General features: G+C 57.1%; 1 protein-coding gene across 1 annotated transcript in view; it reads left to right on the forward strand.

Moving 5' to 3' along the window:
- The first annotated feature begins 630 nt into the window (after positions 1 to 630).
- Positions 631 to 14567, forward strand: part of MYH9 (myosin heavy chain 9) — an 85348-nt gene continuing 71411 nt past the window's right edge. The window contains exon 1 of the mRNA XM_062202903.1: positions 631 to 789. The gene's annotated coding sequence lies outside the window, so the exon portion shown is untranslated. The remainder of the gene's footprint in view (positions 790 to 14567) is intronic.

Genomic DNA, 14567 nt, shown 5'->3' on the forward strand with positions numbered 1-14567 from the left:
CGAGGGGCTCAGGGCAGCAGCCGCCGGGATCGAACCCTGGACGCCCACGGTGGAATTCAGGGCTGAGCCCTGCCCGCCCCCACAGGCCCTCATAATTATGTAAAATAGCACTTTTCCCATATATGGTACTTAATGGCTGTTCTTCTGGTAGGACCGGAGACATGGAAAACACAGCTCTCCGGGCGGGGCGTCGGAGCCCGGGACCCTCCCCGTCTGCTCCCGCCCAGGCGTGTCCCGAAGCCCGGGCCCGAGCCCTCCGCTCCCCGAGCTGCCCCTCCTGATTGGACTGTCTTGGTGTCAATCCTCGTCCTGGAACCTGGCTGTCCTTTGATCCCACCCAAGGAGGCGGGGCTCCCGCCTAGGAAGCTCCGGGGAAGGTGGAGAGGGTGGAGGTGGGGGCGGATGCGGCGGATGAACCCCTCCCCTCCGGGCCTAGGGGTTCCGCCCACCCTCTTCCCACAGGCCAAGATGCCTGTCTATCAAGGACCGGAGCGGCGGCGGAGCGGCGGAGGAGGCGTGGCCTCCCGCCCGGGCCCCGCCCCGCAGCCGGGGCCCGCTCGCCATGGGCCGGCGCTGCGAGGGCGGGGCGGGAAGGCGGCGGGCAGCGAGCTGGGCGCGGTGAGGCGCGCAGATCACCGCGGTTCCTGGGCAGGGCACGGAAGGCTGAGCGAGGCTGACCTGCTGCAGCTCCCGCCTCGCGCGCTCGCCCCACCCCGCCGCCGCCCGAGCGCTCCAGAAAGCCCTCTCAGGAGAAGCAGCGCCTGTTCCCCGGGGCCCGTCCAGGTTCAGGTGAGCGAGCGCCGCTGGCGGCTCCCGCCCCGGGCAGCTGGGCGGCGTCCGGGGCGAGCCGGCCACCGTGTGGCTCCCGGGCTCGGCCTCGGCGCGGGCGCGCATGGCGGCGCCGGGGCCCCGCATCCTCCCGGCAGGGCTCTGGGACCGCGAGGCCCCGGGGAGCAGAGGACGGCCTCGGCGCCGGCGCCCCCGGGCACCCCGCCCCGCCGGGCGGCTCCGGCACGCGGCTCTGCCCCTCGCCCCGCCAGGCCCCGACTTGGGCAAACTTTTGAGCCCCTTCCGGGCAGCGGCCCCCCGGGACACGAGGTAACGGGCAGGCGGGCACCGCTGGGCCGCTGTCAGGGCGGCCTCTGAGTCAGGCCCGGACGGTCCCGCCGCGGACACAGTTTCCGCCCTGTGCCGCCGACTTCCTCATCCGCGCGGCGGCCGCAGCCGGCGGGGAGGGGTGCGGGGACCGGGCGGGCAGGGAGCCGGGCAGCCCTCCAGCCTCCGGCTCCCTGGCCCTTGACTTGTGCTGCCGGGAGGAGGAAGGCCCGGGGAGGCCGGCAGCCGTCCAGGCGTCCGGCGTGCACCTGATGGCGCCGCCCCGCCCGGGCGGAGGGCGGAGGGCGGAGGGCGCCGGCCCTGCCTCTAGGACCCGGCCTGCCCGGGCTGTTGCATCTTTCCTGGTAGGGCCAGACCCGGGGTGTCCTCTGCCCTCTCCCCGGTCGTTTTTCCGTGCAGGGGTCCTCACCCCACCCTGTCCTGGGGCCACGCCCGCTCCCCCCGCTTCTTCCGGCGGAGCACCCGCTGGGGAGGGTGCCCAGCCCGCGGTGTGGGGGGAGGTTCCTGGGAAGTCCCAGGTCTCGGCCGCTTCTCGGTTCACTGCACCCTCCTCTAGGTCTAAGAGGATTTCAAAGTAACTGTTGAGTAACTGTTGGAGGGGAAGAGCGCCCGAGCTGCTTCCCGGTGGCGGTGTCTGGCGCCGCCGCGGGAGGCTGGCTCTGCAACCTCACCTTGATGGTTCATTCCCTTTTTGGGAAGGACAGAGGCTGCTCGCAGGCCTGTTTGGACAATCACTCCGTTAGTATTAGTCCATTTATATACCAGGCTGCTGTAGGTGGGGGGAGGGCGCACAGATGTGTAATGGAGCAAATATTTAACTGATTTGTGTGCCAGGGACTCTGCCAGGTGGTGGAGAGGGGGGTGTGAAGTTGGGTAAGACCTGGCCCCTGCCCATGGCTGCGCCAAATCTGTAGATGACTCTCTGGGGTGAGGTGGAGATGACAGGGACCCCAGGAAGGTTGTGTGAGTCATGGGGATTGGGAGCAGGAGCCCGCGGGATCCCGGAGGTGTCTGCCCTCCGGGGGGTTGCAGTCTTCAAGGAGACATCAAGGCAGAACTACTGGAGTATGTAGGAAGGCAGCCCAGGACGGGTGTCCCGAGCGTGCCACAGACAAAGGGATTCCAAAGCTGCGAGCGCCCCAGTGTCTGGGGCGGCCACGAGGTCTGAGCACGGTGCAGGTTTGTCCAACTGAGGCAAGCATGCGGCATTGGAAAGTGAGGAGTCACTGAACGGATAATGGGGGGTAATTAAAAACCCGAGAGATTGCTGAGTGTAATTTGAGAGCCGGTCCGCGCGCGGCTGGCTGCGGGGTGACACCAAAGGGCTTTGCTCTTCACATCAGCAAGACCCAGCAGTGCAGGTGGGCAGATCCAGGTGCCCGGAGAGCAGAGCCGGGATTGGCAGGCTCCCTTCCTCCAGGAGGCACCCCGTCCGTGGGAGCCCCGCCCGTGGGAGCCGGGCAGCCCGGAAGCTGCTCTCCAAAAGGCAGAGGAGGGGAGAGGGGAGAGAGGGCTGGAGCAGTGGCTTTCCTGTGTGTGTGTGTGTGTATTTTTTTTTTAACCTAAGGGGCTGGAGATGGGACAGGTTCTCTCATGTAGGGTGAAGGGCGCCTGTTAGCCGCAGCCTGCCATTTGCCGGATCTTGCTCCAGGAAAAACAAAACAAGGGTCTGTTCGCTCTTCACAAGAAGCAAGCGCGCTGGGAACACGCAGCCCTAGTGCAGCCTGGTGGGGCACTGCCAGCGACGGGCCGGCTGAGCCTCCTCCACTTCCTCTCTACTAATCCTTCAATAAAGTACTTAGACAGCCCTTACCGAGCTTGACATCTGTATTTCAAAAGGGAGGAGGGGTTGGCTGTTGTTTCCCTTTGAGCCCAGCCCTACCCCTCTCTTGGAGGGGGGAGAAAGAGCAGCCCCAAAGCTGGGGAGGGGGGGGGCAAAAAAATCCGTGCCTTGACAGTTTCCTCCCAAGCATCATGTTCCAAAAATATTTAGAATAACAAAATCTGTGTATCCTCTTAATTAAACAAACGTCCTAATTTACGGAGCATAAAACAGCATCTCTGCCCGCTGGGGCAGGAAGTGCATTTTCCCTTTGTGCAGCCCAGAGAGCCACTGCCTCTCTGCTTTAACCCTTGGTGTGCTGACCCTGGGCTCATGTCTGCTGTGGCAGTGGACTGGAGGCCTGGCGCAACCCTGCTCCTGTGGCTTCCAGAATGTTCTTCCCAGAACTGAGAGGGGTGGGAGCCCGACCCTGCCTGTTCAGTAGCCTTGGGACCTTAGGCAAGTCACGGAGTCTCAGTTTCCCCCCCTGTAACAGGAGCATCGTGACACCCATTGGACAGGGTTAGCAGTGAGAGCTAAAGGGAATGAGGTACAAGGAGGGTGTGATAGCTAATGGCTGTGTCAATTAAACGTGTAGATATGTGTGTGTGTAAATTAAGACGTGCGAATCTGTAGTCAGCTCAACTCCCTGGGTTGTCAGGTGAGGAAGCCAGCGGGGTGATGGGGTAGATCGTTTTCCTGGCTCCTAGCCCAGCATCTGGCTTTCTCTCAGAGGTGGGCAGGTGACTGGGGACTTGGGAGTCCAGGTAGCAAGGACACAGGTGGCTGTGAGGTCCAGCTCCTGAAGTCTTGATGGTCCTTGGTGGTGAGCTCATGCTGGCTTCCTCCACAAGCCCTGGGTGGGTGAGAAGATGGGCGGACTCACTGGTTTTATTTCTGAAGTTTGGTTTTTAGAAACTGATTGCCTAGGAGACAGCCAAGGGAGGTGGGGAACGAGCACTGGGCTCACTGCGTGCAGACCTGGCTTCTAGCTCTGGCTCTGTCGAGGGGACTGTCTGATGTTGGTAGGAAGTGCCGTCTCACCCTACCGGGACATGGTGCCAGCTTATGTGTGTTCTGGTTGTACACAGAAGTGTGTGGGAAACCGGAAAATTCAGCAGTTTTAATTTGTTGAACATCGCCCCTTAGGCGCTCCTGGACCTTACCGATGGGAGTGTGTATTGTTCAGGTCTGAGAGGCTAGTTTGGCAACACCTGTCAAAGCGCCGTCCTGCCTGCATTCTAGGAATTTGCCCCCCAGATAAACTCGAGTGTGCAGAGGGAGCTGTCTGAGACTCTCCCGCAGCATCATCACAGGGACCGGAAGCGGGCTGTGTCCGTTGGAAGGGTCAGATTAGCCACGGTACAGCCGTGCAGTGGAAGCCACTCGGCTCTTCACAGACTGAGGCTGCTCCATAGGCACTGATGGGACGTGACCCCCAAGATAAGCTGTCGATGAGAAAACGAGGCGTACAGTGGTATCTAGGGTGCTCTGTTGCGTGCAGCTTCTGCTTCTGAACGTGGAGTCTTTCCAGAAAGATCCCGAGGTCCTGTGGCTGTCTCTCAGAGGGCCCACGCGGCAGGGATGGGGGTGAATGTTGCTTTTCACTACATACAAGAGGTCTTTGGAAGTTCATGGGAAATGCATATTATGAAGAAACGAGGCATGACTTTCAAGAATTGTCAGAATATTTAATGCCATTTTCCCATGAACTTTCTGAGGCCCCCTTGTGCTACTTTCTATATGTATTGTCCTGAAATAGTAAAAATCCTAGATACTTATTTTTCTCACTCTTAAAAATGAGGGGGCTGGCTGCACAGACTTGTAGGTTTCAACTTTCAGATGGGTGCTGTGGATTTGCTGTTTTTATATTGAGTGCCTACTGTGTTCAAGGGAGGAGGGAGGATCTTAAGAGGACAGACTTGCTCTTTGTGCTTGGGCTTCGGGGGTCCTGGTCCTGTTTGCTTCTCTATGGGGTCATGGTGTTGCTAGAGGAACCCCTCCATCACACTTCTACCCTGATCCGCTGCCTCGTGTTTTGAGAAATGGTGGATGGTTGCTTTTTCTTTGCCCGCGTGTGTATATGGAAAGTATTTTGAGATGCTCTTTTGCCAGACCTCCCACAATTCCCCCGGCCCCAGATCCCTCGCTGACCTGTCCTGGGGATCCTACCCCCTCTGAAAGGCTCGGCCCGACCCCCAGTCTCTTGGGTCCTCTTCTTTAACTCAGCATCATGGCATCCACTGTCCCAGCCCGTCTCGCTCTGTCCCTGTTGTCTCTCACATCTGGCCTGTGGTCTGTCTCCATGAACAACAGTGGAAAAGCCCACATTCCTGTGGCAACAGCATCACAGGGCCTTTTGAATTGGAGGGCCCTGACCCTCTCAAGGCAGGCTGTCCAGGGCTGTGGCTGGAGAAGCTGCTGGCTCTGCTCACTACTGGGTTCTTTGCCTGTGGAAGCTTGCTGAAAACCCACAGGGTCCGGGGGCCCTGCAGCACAGCCTTGAGCCTCCTGCAGGAGTGGTGGGAGTCATGAGCCTGGCTCTCAGGTGGGGCTGCCACCACGGGCCGTGGGGCGCATGTTTGAAGGCTGGCTGCCGCATGGCACGTCGGCCCCACCCACCGCTTGCTTGGCACCAGATATTTGGGAGGTGCATGGGGAGCTGTTCTCTTAGGTCTGATGTGTGTCTCCTTATGCAGGGAGTCAGGTGCCCCTGCTCAAGTGGGAGGTGACTCAGCAGCCTTTCAGGTGGGCCCACAGAAGGCTCTTGGCTGGCTTCTGGCCTCGGTCAAAGCCAGTTGGGAGTAGCCTCAGCTGCTGTCTCTGTCCCAAGGCCAGTGGGCTACTCCACTGTCCAGGAACCCTCTTGCTAGAGGGAGCTGTTCGGGGCCTTCTGGAAGGAAGTTGCCGCTGGCACTGAAGGCTGTGGCTTCCGGGCAGGCGGGTTGAGCATGGACCTGCAGGGGTCTGAGAGTAGCTGGCCTTCCCCGCCCTCAGGGCCCTGCCTTGGCACCTCTGAGAGGGCCTGAGCTCCGTGGTGCTTCCCAGAGCAAAGAGGGAGCTTCTCAGGGACCCCTCTGTGGCCCCTGCCTGCCAGCATGGTGTCTCCCTACAGTTTATAATGTGTTGCAGGAGCTGTCAGCTCATCTCTCTCTTTTTTTTTTTTTTAAAGATGTTTCATTTGAAGGGGAGTTACATAGAGAGGGAGAGAGGAAGGGGGAGAGAGAGCAGAGCGAGCTTCCATCCACTGGTTCACTCCCCAAATAGCTGCAATGGACAGGGCTTGGCCAGGCCGGAGCTAAAAGCCTGGAGGTCCATCCAGGTCTCCCACATGGGTGCAGAAGCCCAAGCACTTGGGCCATCTTCCGCTGCTTTCCCAGGTGCATCTGCAGGGAGCTGGATCAGAAAAGGAGCAGTCTGGACTCTAACTGCTGCTCCTAAGGGATGCCAGCATCCCAGGCTGCGGCTTGACCAGCTGTGCTACAACGCTGGCCCCTCACCTCTTTCTTTAAAGGTTGTCACTGACCAAAAGGACATTTTCATTGTGGGGCCTTGAGCCTCAAGCTTTCATTTTACTTTCAGCTTTTAATACTAAATCATGCCCTGTTTAAAAGAAAAAATCATCCACAATGATAAAAACCCTCCCTACTGAATGTCCTTAGAATTCTAGAAGGTCTGAGCTGGAAGGGACCGTGGGGATAATTAGTTGGAGCAGATGTGTTTTGCCCGGGCGCATCCTGTTGGTGGGAAACCCTTGTCCCGGGTTTTATACAACGCAGTGCCCTTCTGCCCAGTCAGGAGGGCTCTCTCAGACCCGTGTCCACCGTCCAGCCAAGCAGCACATACTCTGCTCCTCTCCTCGCCTGCCTGCTCTTAACTCCCTCCATCTCTCTCTTCTGGGCGTGTGCTGGGGTTAAGGAACCGGGTGGGAGATATTTTGAGTTCCTCTGAACGTCTTCCAGTTGGACAGGGCCATTTGGGCTGAAAGTTCCCACAGCTCGAAGAATCAGGCCCGTGGGCAGCACCCCCGCCCCTGCCCTGTCCTCCAGCCACTCCCGGTTTCTAGTCCCCCGGTCATGTCATGTCTCAGGGGCTTCATTGATTGTATCTAAAATAGAAAACCTGTGGTAGAAGGCACGCAACAAGGGCTGTAGGATCAGGCGGAGCTGGGATCGTAACCCCTGGCCTCTTCTGCTGGCCACCCCAGTCCCCATCTGCAGCACAGAGATGCCTGTGTTCCCAAGGTTATAAGTGTGTTTGTGGAATGGCCCTGTCCTCCTCCTCCTCCCCTTCCTCCTCCTCCTGTCCTTCGTGTTGTCATCAATACCGTCTCCCCTTGGGTGGCAGGAAGTATGTGTTCAAACCGTCAGGACTTTAAACTTGTCCAACAAGGCTGTCCATTGATAGCAAGATGTGGTGCCTGAGATGACCAAGGAAGCTGCCTCTGGGAGGCAGGAATTCCCTGGGCATTGACACCAGGGCTTCTGGGCTGGCGGCTCCTGTGTCCTGCCTGCCACACGGCACAACTGGACTTGCTACGCCAGCTGCACTGGTTTAAGCATTAAAGGCCGGGGAGTGGTGGGGGCAGGATAACAAAGCCGTGGAGGCACCTTTATTTGGAGTTGTCTGTGTTCAAAAGCCTCTGTGTTTCCTGTGTTACACATGAAGTCACTGGGCTGAGAAGGCAGCTTCCTGTCTCATAAACACAAGAAAGGAGGCATTTGAAACAGTTTGGGTGACTTGCTGTAACTGGGCGGGATGGGGGAGCAGCGGATTGCACAGCTCAGTGGGCTGGGAAGACCTGGAGGTCTTGTTTCACCTCCATCCCCAGGCTGCAGCCTGGTGCCTGGCACAGCCTCCACCCCTAGTTCTTGCTGCGTGAATGGGGTTTAGGTCTCCCTGCTGCTTTTGCTCCTAAGCCACAGAAGAGAAGGCCCAGGCCACCCAGAGCTTTTGAATGCCCTGGCGTGATCTCCCCATTTTGCAAAACTGCCGGTGGGTACTTGTCTGGGAACCTCTGGGTTGTGAAAAGTGGTGGGAGGGAGGCGTTTTAAACAACTTTTTCATATTTAAGAGCAACTGTTGGGTACAAGGGAGCTGCCCCCACATACCTCTGTGAAGTCAACCAACAGAGACTCCTTGACCTCCAGCAGTAGCCTAACTGTGCTGGGCTTGGTGGGGCTTCAGTGGGAATGGCCTGTCCTGTCACCACAGGGCTTTACCCTCTGATAGGGCATAGGGACAGTGAGAGACTTGTGCGGAGGCAGGCCCATGACTTCTAAGCATCTCGATCCTGGTTCCTGGTGAGACTAGAGATTGCCCAGGAGGAGTAGGGAAGATGGGAGAGGCAGGGAGAGAGGGAGGAAGGAAGGAAGAAGGCCTGGGCAAAGAGCTTGGGCCTGGGAATTGGGGTGCCTGGATCACATTCCCTCTCTCCTATAATAATAGTAGTAATCACCATAGTTACATGTTATCGAGCACTTGAATGGATCAGGCGCTGTATGTGAGTTTGTTTGACTTGGGTCACCTCCTTTAGTTCCTCCTCATTCCCAGGATGCAGTGCTGGAATTCAGACTCAGGTGCTCTGACTCCCGGCCACACGTGACCTTGCAGGCGCCCTTTACTCCTGGACGTGGAGGGTTGGCCTGGTCCCGGAGGCCGCCTCCCTCGGCCAACGCGGAGCAGAGCTTTGGGCACGGCAGAATGGGACCTTACATTCCATATCCTGTTGCTGTGGCTACTGACTTCACCTTTAGCCCCTGGGTGGGTTTTCAGATGAGTGTGCTTGGTTCTAAGAGAGGCAGGTGAGAAGACTGTGGCCACCCCAGGCCCTGGGATGGCTCGTCTGCTGTGGCTGCCTGCTGGCGGTGGGCGGTGGGCTGAGGGCCCGCTGCTTCCTGCCTTGGCCACTGCTGCCTTTTTATTTTTTTATTTTTTATTTTTTTTTTAAGATTTATTTCCTTGAAAGGCAGAGAGAGAGAGAGATCTTCCATCACTGGTTCAATCCCTTTGCAACAGCCAGGGCTGGGCCAGGGCAGAGTCAGGAGCTAGGCACTTCATCTCTGGATCTCCCACGTGGTGACAAGAACCGAGCACTCGGGCCATGATCTGCCGCCTTCCCAGATGCACCAGCAGGAAGCTAGGTCGTGGACTCACGCAAGGCACTGCAGTGTGGGATGCTGGCATCCCTAGCAACAGCTTCAGCTGCTGCACCACAGTGCCCAGCCTAGGGAGCTCCTCAACACCCGCCCGTTGGCAGACTGGCCTCTCTTCCTTCCTCGCCAATCAGATCTTTAGCCGTGCCGTGACTGCCCCTCCCTCTGTGTGCAGGGCACTGGACTGGGTGCTGGGAACTTCCAGGTGGAGAAAGCATGGGCTCCCTCAGATCCAGGTGCTGGGGGCCCTGGAGGGAAGGCCTGGGGGAGTGCGAATGCTTCCTGAGCTGCTCACAGGTGGGGATGAGGTGCAGCACGTCCAGGGAGCGGGGCTGGGACCTTGTTCAGTGGCTCAGACTCCGGTTGGAGCTTTGTTCAGGGCTGACTCAGGCTGGCCAAGGCCCTGTGAGTCACTCAGGGTTGGTAAGAGGTTTCTTCTCCTCCTTAGGAGCTCGCTGCTCCAGCCTCTTGATAGCTCAAGGTAGCCCATTAAGGCCTGCTTCCTTGCGCCATTTTCTGGGAAATGTGGGAGTGCAGGATTCCACTCCCAGGTCATTAACCTCTGGATGGATGCTGGGAGTGCTGCCTGTGCCTTCTGGTGGTGTGGCCAGCACATTATTCCCAGCCGGAGGCTTGAGGATGGGCTCTTTCACGGAGCATTCAGAGACATCACTCTTGTTGGAATCAGCAATTTTTTTTATGATGTCTTAGCCTTTTTTTTTTTTTTTCCAAGATGTATCCATTATTTTGAAAGGTAGAATTACAGAGAGGTGGAGAGAGAGAGAGAGGTCTTCCATCTGCTTGTTCACTCCCCAAATGGCTACAATGGTTGGAGCTGAGCCAATCTGAAGCCAGGAGCCAGGAGATTTCCCTCAGTCTCCCATGTGGGTACAGGGGCCCAAGGACTTGGGCCATTTTCCACTGCTCTCCCAGGCCACAGCAGAGAGCTGGATCAGAAATGGAGCAGCCGGGACTCGAACCGACACCTATATGGGGATGCCAGCACCGCAGGCGGTGGCACAGCACCGGCTCCAGTAATGGTTTTAAAGTTACATGTTAAAAAAAACCCCACACAAACAAAGGGGGAGGTGTTTATAACACAGCATTACAGCAACAAAGCTGGCAGGAAGCAAATTTGCCCCACACCCCATTGACGGTGTGCATGCTTCCGGGTTCCCTGTCCTGATCCACCTGTGTCGTAAAGAAACAGAAGCAGAACAGATGGTGTGTTCTCACTCAGGACTGCGATGTGAAGTGCGGTGCGGTGGTCTCCATAGGTAATATCTTAATGGCCGTGCTGACGGCCCTCTCCTGGGACGAGCCATTAGTTAACGTCAAAGTTCCACAGGTTTATTCCATTCATTCAGCAAACATCTGTTGTAGGTCCAGGCCAGAGACGGCCAGTGGTCAGGATGAGGGTGAATGAGACACCAGGCCCTAGGAGCAAAGTTGCTTCACTCTGGTGCTGTGCCTGGAAAACAGGTAAAACCACTTTGTCATTAGTGGTGAGGAAGCTTAGGACCTGGATGCCTGAACCTGCTGGGAGGAGGTGAGGGAACCGGTCTTTGAGGAGCCTTGTGCACTGGTGGCTTGGCAAAGAGCCCCCCAGCTTTCCTGAGAGATACCCTCTCTGGGGGGTATCTCTGACAAGGTTGATGCCGGGGCGGGGTACTTGGATTCTGCTGTAGCTTCTGCCACCCCCCACCCCCCCCATACTTTGTAGCAACGAGTTGAAACAGTTTAGTTTTGTTGTAAAGTGGAAGTTTCAGAACCTTAGTGGCTGCTTTGGAGGAGGGGTTTGTAGTCAGGGGGCATTTGGGATGGGGTGGGAGGGCGTCTCAGGAGGAGAGGCTGCTGGAAGGCTAGAAACTGGGAGCTCTTTTCTTTCTTTTTTCTTTTTAAGATTTATTTATTTATTTGAAAAGCAGAATTAGAGAGTGAGAGAGACAAGAGAGATCTTCCATCTGCTGGTTCAGTCCTCGAATTGGCTGTAACTGCTGGGGCTGTTCCAGGCTGAAGCCTGGAACTTTATCCGGGTCTCCCACGTGGGTGGCAGGGGCTCAAGCACTTGGGCCTTCTTCCCCTGCTTTCCCAGGCGCATTAGTGGGGAGCTGGGTCTTAAGTGGAGCAACTGGGACTCAAACTGGAACCCATATGGGATGCTGGAGCAGCTCAACCTGAGCCACAGCACTGAGCAGGGAGGAAGGGGGAGAGGGGAGGGAGGGAACAACAGCACCTGGTTTACCTGTTTCCCACTCCCCACCACACTACACGGGGCACGGGGCAGTGTGACCTGAATTCTGTTGTCTTCCTAGAGAGCAGGAGAGAAATTCTTTGTTGTTCAGAAAGGAGCCAGACTTGCTGCCTCCGGCCCGCCCACCTCGGAACATGGGGGTTGGGGCGGGGCCCAGAGCTGGTCACACCCCTCTCTGTCCTGGTGGGGTTGAGATTTGACTGGCAGAGCTCTCATGTGGTCCTCAGTGCCGGCCCCAGTGACATACGTACTGAACTTCAACCTTATTTGTCACATATTGAAATGAATACTAGGAATAAACTGTGGCTTGAGGATCCTGGCTCTTGGTTTACTGTGCTGTTCCCTGGTGGCGAAGGTGAGACCCTTGGTATCTTTTTAATTTATCTCCTGTCACCTCGTTTCCGGTGCTGTCTGGTGGTGGCTGTAGACTAGAGGTTATCTTCGATCGTACACCCTTTTGAGTGACTGCAGGAGCAGCAGCTGGGTTTAAATCCGTTTTCACCCGGTTTATTTGCTCATTAAATATGCATCAGTGTGCTAGAGGTTGTTCAGGACTCTGGACCCGGATGTCATTGAACAGTATGACACAGGCCCCTGCAGTGTTCCTTGTTGTGGGGGGCTCCCTGTAGTGGGCTGAGTGGTGGTGATGGCTTCCTCCACCAGGGCTCCCATTACAAAGGGCTCAGACTGCCTGGTTGGGCAACAGAGGCTTCCCATCTCAGTTCTGGAGGCTTGAAGTCCGAGATCAAGGTGCAGGCGGCTCGGTCTCCTTTGAGGCCTCTCCTGCGGCTTGCAGACGGCCGTCTTCTTGCCTGACCTCCTGGTCAACCTGGTGTGTGTCTGTGGTCGGGTCGCCTCCTCCTGTTACCAGGACACCGGCCATATTGGGTTAGGGCTCACCCTAAGGACCTCACTTCAACTTAATTACTCTTTCCAAGGCTCTGTCTCCAAATATGGTCATATTCTTAATTATACTGGTGGGAGGGTTAGGGCTTCAACACAGGAGTTTGGGGGGGAGGGGAGACAATGCAGCAGCCCTTAAGAGGGGAGAAGGGAGCTAGTGTGTGTGTGTGTGTGTGTGTGTAGGCCTTCCTAAACTAGGGTCACTGTTGATTCCTGCAAGTTTCAGTTGTTTAAACTGCATTGAGCCCCAGCGTTCTCATCTACAAGCCATGGTGAAGACACAGTGTCTAGTTCCTGATGGACCCAGTTAACGTCCACGCCCTGCCTCTGGCTCACCAGTGCCTTTTCCTCCTGCCCCACTTTCACCGCCTCGGCTCCCGGGTCCCACTTCCGATCAGAGCACTTGAGCTGGACAGGGGGCTGCCCCGGCTGATCCCAGCCCCCAGGCTCTTGTGCCTCCTGCCCAGTGGCTGGGGGCCCGGCTGCGTTCCAGCGAGCTTGCCTTGCTGAACGCCTCACTTCTGCCGGCACTCCCGGTGCCCTGGGTAGTTCTGTGCTTCTCTATGCTACCTGCCTGCTGGCCTCACTTTCCCTTTCTGACACGAGGCCCCCAGGATCCTGCACGGTACCTTGCAGCTGCTGAGCCCTTCGTGCCTGCTTGAGAAGACGTGAACACATTCAGACCCGAGTGTGGGTGGAGTGACCCTGCCTGGCTCAGCATGTAGCGCCCGCACTTGCTCTGTGTGCCCCGGGGTGCACGGCTTTATTTCTTTGGCTTTCGAGGCTTAACCACCATGATGTGTATGTCTAGTCCTTATGTAAATAGGCAGGGGCTCTGGAGTCAGCCCATCTGCCCTAATCCAGATTCCCCCCCTTGCTGGCTCTTTGACCTTGGACAAGTTATGCAACTGGCTGTGCCTCAGTCTCCCTTATCTGTGGAAGGAGGAGAAGGGGAACCACCGAGGACCCGGGCGTGGGGCACTGTTGTTCAGCTTTAGTTCCTAGGTTTTCCTTAGACTCAACTTGTCCGCGGATCAGGTCATCGGTTTTTATCTGCTATAAAAAATCTGTTCAGACCTGTTTTCCCTATCACTTTATGAATTTTGAAGTCACGCAGTGAAGGTCTCACAATTCCACGAGGGTAGCTGTATGCGTGTTCCTGTGCTGTAGCTGGGAATGTTGACTCCAGCAGGCACCTAAATGGCCGGCTCCAGGTAGCAAGTGCCACTGAAGAGCCTATCCCAGCTCCGAGTTTTCAGGGCAGTTATTTTCCATATCTCCTTCCTTGCCTCTCCTGTCTCTCATTCCACGTCACCCACTTATTTGATGGGTGCTAATTGTGAAAGTGGCTTTTGTAGACTTTTGTAGCCTTCCAGCAGTGCTGTGGAACCCCAGTGCCCACCTGTCTTAACTGTGCCCGGTGTAAAATCCAGCCCTCCTTGTGCCACCGAGTTGCCAGCAGGTGTGGGGTCTGGTCAGCCTGGTGGCTGGGGGGCAGCCTGGGCTTCTATTTTTCTCCCTCAGCCTTCCCATGCCACCCCGCCTCGCCCACCAGCACGCTGTTCTCAGCTTGCTTTCTGCCCAGAGCCAGGCCTGCCGCCCACCACCTGTTTCCTGCCTTTGCCAGGGTGAGGAGGAGGTGGGTGTACGCGCCAAGTGCTCATGAAAAATGCCTCATTACACGATTAATTTCTTGCCACCGAGTGGCATGGAATTCACAGGGCCCACGAGCACAGGCACGACCTCCCTCCGGCCCTCTGCTCCTTGCCCAGCTCTGTCTGGACTGTCCATCAGAGGGAGAAATAGATAGTGGCCTGGGGCCTTGGTGTCCAAAGCAGGACACTGGGCTGAAGTGCTCCAGGAGGTGGGGCCTTGGGTGTGCAGACCTTGCAGTGTCTTGATGGGCAATGTTGGGAGGTGAGGGGGGGTGCCTGTCTATTCTCCTTTAAAACAAGCCGCAGGCTTCAATTATCCTTAGGGTCCCTCCCACCTCCTTACTTTTGGCTCCGGGACAAGAATCTGAAGAATGTGATCCTCTCTTGGACCTGAGCAGAGACCAGAGGCTGGGGCCGGCTTCACCAGGAGGCCTTTGTTGTGCTGGGGACCTGGGACATTCCAAATTGGTTGTGGTCAGGGATCAGGATGGACGGAGGACTCCAGGCCCATTAAGTTCCTGGCTGTTGAGTGTGAACCCCAGACAGCTGGGAGGGGCAGCTCCCCTCCCCTCACTCCTGTCTTAGAGAATCAGGTTGGAAGTTTAGGAGGGAAGTCTGAGGGTGCAGGAGGGGTTGGATCCACGACGGGTGGGGGTGGGGTA

This window comes from Lepus europaeus, chromosome 10 (genome assembly GCF_033115175.1).
Source record: "Lepus europaeus isolate LE1 chromosome 10, mLepTim1.pri, whole genome shotgun sequence".
NCBI classification, from domain to species: domain Eukaryota; kingdom Metazoa; phylum Chordata; class Mammalia; order Lagomorpha; family Leporidae; genus Lepus; species Lepus europaeus.